This window comes from Pinus tabuliformis, chromosome X, assembly GCF_031772625.1.
Source record: "Pinus tabuliformis cultivar Carrire ecotype Pingquan chromosome X, CPIR1, whole genome shotgun sequence".
Taxonomy (NCBI): domain Eukaryota; kingdom Viridiplantae; phylum Streptophyta; class Pinopsida; order Pinales; family Pinaceae; genus Pinus; species Pinus tabuliformis.
In genome coordinates this window covers 1,279,780,575-1,279,788,969 of record NC_142308.1, presented here as the reverse complement: position 1 = coordinate 1,279,788,969, position 8,395 = coordinate 1,279,780,575, and the positions used below count along the sequence as shown (strand labels likewise).

The window sequence follows — 8,395 nt, the reverse complement described above, 5'->3', positions numbered from 1 at the left end:
TTTTTCAACATAGCTTGGAACCATTGGTGAAGTTCTTGGCCATTTGACTTCCTGAATCATGGGAAAAAAATACAAGACTCATTGGAAACCCAACAATTTGAATAGAATTTCCATACCTTGGAATTCCAAGGTGTAGAATTTTATTAATTCAAGAACAAACTCATATATTGAGATGTACATTTCCATTAATTCAAAAGTTTAAGACACCGTTTGCTTACATTCATGTAGTCTTAAATCTAGATAATGTGTTCCCAATAATGGACCATGTTATTATTCAACCCAAAAACCATAAGGACCTTGCAGTTCTCTGAACCAATATTTCAATGAAAGTCTACACAAAATACAATTACATGAGCCCACCAATTTATTTCTAACGCTATCACCATGAGAATTCACATTTCATTGAAAAGGGTTCCATCGAGTTGTTTAAGCTTGTTAGCAAAATATGATGAGCTCATCAGGAGAATGAACAAAAAGCTGAGGAAAAGATGCAATTCAAGGAATATTCACTAGCAAATCTATTAATGGGTCTTTCATGGGAATACATGTTGATAATTTACAATCTATGTAACCATCTTCCATCACATTCAATTCATACTTTCTATCATCCTTACTCAAAACTTCTTCTGTCATATCATCGTTTATCTCACAATCTTTTCCATCCTCTTCTCCTTTCACTAGCCTCCCCAGACCATGACCTGCCCCTAAATTTTCTAAGCTTCCACTATTCCCATTGGATGCATGTGTTGTAGAGACATCTTTTTCTAAAAGAGAATGTGTTGAATTGACACATGCAATAACCTTTTTCTCATCACATCCCGCTGATAATGGACCATGCTTAGCACCTTCCAAGAGAAAAATGTCAACGAAATGTTGATGTTAGTCAACCCAAAAAGCATAAGGACCTTGCAGTTCTCTCAACCAATATTTCAATGATAGTCTACAAGAAATACAATTACATGATCCCAACAATTGATTTCTAGCTCTATCACCATGAGAAATCACATTTCAATGAAAAGGGTTCCATCCAGTTGTTCAACATTGTTTAGAACTTGTGATGAGTTCATCAGGAGAATGAACAAAAGATAAGGAAAATATGCAATTCAAGGAATATTCACTAGAAAATCTACTAATGAGTCTTGCCTCGGAATACCTGTTAACAATTTACAATCTATGTAACCATATTCCATCACATTCAGTTCATACTTAGTTCTGTCATCCCTACTCAAAACTGCTTTTGTCATATCATCGTTTATCTCACACTCTTGTCCATCTTCTTCTCCTTTCACTAGCCTCCCCAAACCATGACCTTCCCTTGAATTTTCTAAGCTTCCAGTATTCCCATTGGATGCATGTGTTATAGAGACATCCTTTTCTAAAAGAGAATGCATTGAATAGACACATGCAATATCCTTTTTCTCATCACATATAGCTTATCAGAGCGAATCACTTAGAAAATATTTTGCAATATCACCAAGCATCACTTTATTTGCTTTCCAGGTCTCTTAACTAATTGGAACTGAATCGTTAGGACACCAAATCTCTGATGAGCTAGAAACTGTTTAGTTTACTTATGTATCCATGGATTTCTGTGAAACCAAATCAAAGCTTTGATTTCCCAAACCACCATAGGGTGTCACAAGTCTCATTTTCGCATTCACATGCAGGTCATTAGCATAATTGATTCCAATTTATTCATTATATATTTTTTTTTTTCCATGGAAGATCGAAAAAATAATCTATTAATTTGCAAGAATGGAATTGAACGAGAAGGGCTGTGAGAGGCCATTAGAAAAACTTCAACATAATTCAGGTTGGCACTGTAAAGAAACATTTGTGACTCCTTCCAATGTTTGTTCAATGCTGGAAACCACTGTTTCAAGTTAAATAGTTTTAATTAATCAAGATGTCTTCATTGCCCCTCATTTTGTCAGGTAATTTCCACTATGAATTGAAAAAACTTTCCACTAATGTGGTAGCACATGAGAAGACAACTCTTTTTAATGGCACGATGTAGGGAACTGCCAATATGAAATTAGTAATAAGATCTCAATAGAAAGTTAAATGTCTTCCAATGAAATTAGTAATAAGATCTCGATAGAAAGTAAGACCTCGACAGAAAGTTAAATGCCTTCCAAAATCCACATCCATTTATGTTCAATCAACTTGAGAATTTGCACATGAAAGTCAGTAATGAGAAAGGAAGAAATGGCAGGTCATAGAAAGAGAGCTTGCCACGGAAGATGGAAAAAATAATCTATTAATTTGCAAGAATGGACTCCAACAAAATGAAAAACCAAACTCAGAAGACTACTAAGTGTCCATTTAGTTTATACACAATTCTGCCAACTACTGCAGGTGATTGAGATGCAAATTAGAACCATTACAAAGAGCTACACGTGGCTAAATTTCCATACCACCCATTGGTCATTCCCATATCAACTACAATTCCATCCCAGGGAGTGGTGATTTATAAAAATGGTTCCCTTTGAACGATTCTAGCCATAGTAGAAACTCAGAACATATCGTGTAGGGTTGAAGCGAGAAAGTACGAAGAATGGAAAGAGAATAATAATAAAGCCAATAGGGTAGAGGAAAAATGTTTTCTTATCCAAGAAGGGTAGCACATCATAACCTATAAAGTTTAGGTAATGGTAGTAAGAGAAGGCTACCACAAAGAGAAAATTTGACAGTAAAACAAGAACGAATCCTTGTGCAACTAATAGAGGTGAGACAAAATATTGAATTACATAGAGTGCAACAAACAACGGGAAAAATGAGTTGCTCAAATTCATAAAGCCATTCCACACGTTTCTCCACAACATGACTGTTTGAAGATGTCTCTTCTCGAAGGTAGTTTTTTGTCAAAAACCAATAGCATGTTGCCAAAAAGATTCCAATCAACAAAAAATGCACAAGTACCACTGAAAGCACTGTAAATCTAGCATGCACCACATTGATATCATAGGCAACACAGTAAGTTGATGTCGCCACTGCTAAAAGAAAACTACAAATTACTACAAATGTGGGACCATCCCGTGCCCACTAATTATTTGTTTGCTTATGGTACTTGGTATGTTGATAAACCACTTTGGGAGACGTGCAAAGTTTAAGCATTTTCCAAAAGGTGTATTCAATATCCATCTGCTGCTACTTGATGATTCTGCGAAGGTACTGAGGAAAGAGGGGACTGTGTCAAAATGTCGAGGGCGGTTGGCCCCTAGAGACTGTTGGTAGCATGGCTAAATGAATGAATGAATATTAACAGATGTGCGAACAATAATGGCAGGGGGTCGAATCCCAGTGGCCTCACTTCGACTTGGTTGCGCTCATCAGTCCATTTAAATTTCAATCCTTTCCTCCATCCACTTTCTTCACTATCATGTGTTACATTAATGAATTTGTCAAAATTCCATTACTTTTTAAGTTTATTAGATAGGTACGATAGATGCAATGCATATGCACACTCAAAAATCCATAGCATACTTCTACAAAAACTTTTGAAAACTTTAGGGTAGTTGAAATTTGAATGAAAACCTAACAAACAAATAAATGAAAAACAAATGGAAAACAAAAAATTATCTCTATACCTTAGCAGGGAGAAGGTGTGTCTTGGAGTAGACAGTCTAAAACCCGGTCATCGAATTCAAGATGTTCATTTCTTTGACCAGTGGTGAAACCCTAACTGTTCTGGTATCTGAAATATTTGAGAAAAGTAGTGGATAGTTATCTTTTGAATGATCAAAATGTGGAAACAAATAAGATTTATGCTCATGTGTTGCACCATAACAAGTATATTCATTCTGTTCTTGAAATAGTGCACCATTAGAAACAAAATATGGGAATTTCGACCCATGATGCCTTCCTTACTTAACAGGTTTAACCGATGATTAGATTGTAGAAGTTTTTCATAATGTATGTCAAGTATTCCTCAAGAAAACCACAACAAACGTATTCTCCAAAACATACAAATGCAATTTTGTTTAGCTTAACATAAAATGGAACTTGCACGATCAACTCTCATCCAACAAAATTGCATAGAGGTTATGACAATTCACTCTCCTCTACTTGTAAAAATCATACAAAAAAAAAATAACAATCATGACCAACAATGTTGAGCAGACTCCTATTGCATATGTATGCAACATGTGAGCGATACTTATCCTATGATGAAATACCTGGGATTTCATGTCATGCGATTTTAGTCTATAATTAATCTATAACCAACCTAGATCCATATTAACTCCAAATCTACCAAGCACCGAGAGGGATCAAATCTCTTTTCACTCTAAATGAAGTTTTCATCTCAAGGGATTTGATCCCTCTTGGTTCTTGGTAGATCCAGAGTTAATATGGATCTAGGCTAGTTTAATTTCCCCCTTTAAATAGGCTATATTCCACACCAAAACCATGGGATCTCAATACTATGGGTCGTTTTTTTTATTATAATTTTATTTTTGTAGGGTTTTTATTTTTTTATTTTGTTATTTTATTTTGACCAAGTTAAAATGTTTACATTCCATCACATTTTTTTTTTTAATAATGAGTCCATACATGCTGAGTGTATTGAAAGAGTGTGGAATGGCCTGTTAAAGAGTTTTGATAACCCAACGTTTCGGACTACAAAGTGAGTCCATCATCAGGGGAACGCTTCTTAACTTTTTTCTTTAATCTAATTTCTATTTCTATTTATATTTATGGGACATTACATTACATTACAACATCTCTAACATACTGAGCGCCCCGCAAAGTAACGACATGGAGTACAATTCATACTAAGAAATTGGTGAGCTCCAGTATTGCAGCAATGATGCTGCAACTCCTGGGACTCCATACTTTACTTTTATCAACCCGGTAGTTCGTAACAAACATGGAAGCGACCGTGCTATATGCACAAGTACTAGCTCTTACTGCAGGGTGTCACTTGATCAGCTGGCACAAGTTCGCTAGGAGCTTAAGCCAACTTCTATTTGTTCTTAGAAGAAGATTTTAACTGTGATGGACGAAATATAACTCAAAAGAGGCTAGTCTACTTGCAGAAAGAAGATGAAAGCTGAAAGGAAATGCAAACCCTAGCAAACCCTAGTTTTACCGACTAACCCTACTTGTGCAAGAAAAGAGATGAAAGCTGCTGAAATGGATGCCATTGACTCTTGAAAAGGTAAAATGCATGTGTTTAAGCTACTTCTAAAGGAAAATATGGAAAAAATCATCTTTTTGTATTTTTGAGTAATTTTATGCAGAATTATTATGCATGTGTTTTAACTATTTTTGACTGTGCAGAGGTTTATTGGCGAAAGGAAATGGAGTGGGCGTTTGCAGGAGGTTGGGAAGGTGAGAAGAGGACCTAAGGGGTCCCTAGCATCCTTCTGGAGATTTCCACCACGCTCAGATCTCGAAAAATCGCTCACGTGAACTTCTACAGGAGGCTGCAGGGGATCTACAGGAAGTTCTACAGGAACAGGCCGAAAGTGGTTTTTAGAGGGTTGATGGTGGAAAAATGGTGGGAAAGTGGGAATGAAGGATGGATAAGGATTTTAAGGGGTCTAGGATCTGGTAGATGAAGCTTAGGAGTGATGAAGATGGTTGGATATGTTCAAGGATGAAGAAAGCAATGTTGCACAAAAATGTAGAAATTAGGCGAGTTGGGAAAGTGTGGCGAATGAGGGAAAGAAATCTTGAGCGAAGGACTGGAGCAGGTTGTATGATGGAGGAAGGATAGGCTGGAGTGTCTTACAGGTTTTCTGCACACTACTTTCCAAAACTGATCCAAGCAAAGACTAAAAAAATAGAGATTTATCTATTTTGACCTAATCTGACCTAAAAACCAGAAACATGATGAACAGAAGTTTATAGACAGGAAATCATGCAAGAAAGCTATGGAAACTAAGCAAGAACAGATCTAAACATGAAAACACAACTGATATCAACTTTTCCAACTTAAAATCTAACACTAGCAATTGCATTGGAAGGCAAAAACAGTGTTTTTGTGGCAGCAAGTGTGCCTTGGTCTCAGTTCATGGTCCCAAGGAGGGAGAAATGAGATCAAGGACTGCTTGATAGCCTTTTTGTGGATCTTTTCTGTTACCAAACTGTCAAATCAACCTGAAGCAAGAACAACTATCTTAATCATCAAAAACAACCTAAGTAACAAAGCAAGATTTAACCTATATAACATAAATTATTCTATGAATGCAGTAAAAACACATAAAAGTACACAAAGGAGGTACTGGGCACTTGGGTTGGGCCCAACCCCAAGAGCTACAGCCTCCTAAGAAAGCTCAGAGCTGGTGCAAAGCGGGATTCATCTTCATTGATCAAAAAATAATAGTTACATCACAAAAACTGTCTGCAAGAAGAACTCGAAAATGTGCTGATACAGGGCTGCACTAAAGTGCGAAAATAGACTATCAATTGGCTAAAATACTAAGGCTTTAAGCCTTCCTATTTATGCCCACGAGGACTCCCAACAGTCCTCCTTAACTTTAGGAGTTTGGCTCCCCAAAACTGCAGTTAACAACCACTTCACTAGACATGCTCGGCTGCCCCTTGAAATCATCTTTGGTGGGCTATTGAACTCCGAGCTGATGGTGGAGAACTCGAGGAAGGGGTCATTTAGTGCAGGAGACACCCCTCCTATAAATCCTCAGCCTTGTTTTTTCGAATTTGGCTGCCAATCTGCTCATAAATGCCTGATCTTGGTCCAAAAATGTCCAAAAATCTGCAATAAGTACGTATTAGACTTTATGGTGAAGTGACTATTCCCATTCGCTCAATTAACATAAATATATTCAAAAGCATGCATAAAACTATGGAGAATGGTGGATTAAATGAGAATAATAGGCAAAATGAGCCCATATAGTTACCCATTTCCGAGGCTCATCATCACCCCCCTGCTGAATGTGTTGCTCATCCTCTGAGCAACTAATCTAATTCATCATCTTTGATTGCTCTGACTGCCTCTCTGACATCCCATGCCTCTGAGGTGATGTCCTCTTCTTTGTCATCAAAACCTGCCTTTCTGTCTACTTCCTCCCATTGTCTTTGTTCCTCTTCTTCCTTAACCCCTTCTAACAACCCTAGCAGTAGTGGAGGGCTGAACTTAAGGCCAATCCAATTGGCTTTCAAGTTCTGCATTGATTGTTTATATAGGGGTACTCTTCTCATAGCCTCCCTCATTCTGGTTGGGGAGTGGTACTCTCTTATTTTCAGACTATGGGACAATGTGTTCCATCTCCTTATGCAAGCATGAATGCAATTATCACCAAACATTCTTTCCATATCTTCAAAGTGAGCAATGGCCTGAGCTTGCCTTTCAACATAGTCAGGTGCAATGTGAGGGTTGTCTTCCTTCTTTTTAGTGGGTGTGTCCTCAATGATAATTGGTTCCTTTGATGGTGGTTGGGGTTTGCCTACTTTGATCCTTGTGCTTTTTCTGGCTTTAAAGTACATGGAGGTTTTCCTTTTTCTTTTTCCTTTTTGTTTTGTAGGAGTGCTTAATGCAGCAAGCACAGCTGCTGCTTCCCTTGCCAACATTTCAGGGGATTTCTCTTTCTGTTGTTCTTTTCCTTCACTTCCTGTAGAAATATCTATGCCCACTATTTCTGCCTGTGTCACTGATATCTCAGGGTGTGTCTTTTCTTTCTCTTGCTGGGTGCCTGCTTTGGCTGTGGCAGTCTTCTTCTGGGCTTTCTTGGCCTTTTTCTTTCCAATCTGTGTCCTTTTTCCCTTCTCTGTTCTTGCTGTTGTCTCCTTCTTTGTCTTAGGTTCAGCAGTCTTGTCAAATTCCTCTTTTTCCTTCTGTTCTTCCTCTATTTTGCCCTCTGCTTGAATGTCTTGTGCTCCCTCATCATTGTTCTTCTCAATTTCTTTAGTTTTCTCCCCCTCATCACTGCTGGATGGGCTGATGTTCTTAGCCAAAGTTCTGATGTCATCATCCCTGGACATATTTCTAAAGATTTCCCAAGCTATGGGGATAGTATAGGTGTGTAAAGCATCTTCCACCAACAGTTTGATGAGCCCATGGTGGGCCAACTGATCTGGGACCCCTGCATTTAGCTTTGTACCACATTCAATTAAAGACTGAAGGAGGAAATATGGGATGCTCAGTTTTCTAGCTGGAGGCAAGTCCATCCCATACCTCAATTCATGTAACAACCTGAAATGATATCCATAAATGATGTTGAACCTCCCTTCACATGTGATATACTTCATTATTTGATAACTGACTTCACTCCAAAGAGGAGGCAAGCTTGTCCTTCTGACCCCGTTTTTATCTTCTACAGGATGCTCCTCAGGCAAAAAAAATGTTTTCTTAGCAACTTGTCCCAATGATTTCTCCTCTTTGCTCCAAGGGAGCCCCAATGGTAGACCGGTAATTCTACTGATGAAATCA

General features: G+C 37.9%; 1 pseudogene; it reads right to left on the bottom strand.

Moving 5' to 3' along the window:
- Positions 1-2,306: 2,306 nt before the first annotated feature.
- LOC149144712 (uncharacterized) lies at positions 2,307-3,240 on the bottom strand (annotated as a pseudogene).
- Between the last annotated feature and the right edge of the window lie 5,155 nt (positions 3,241-8,395).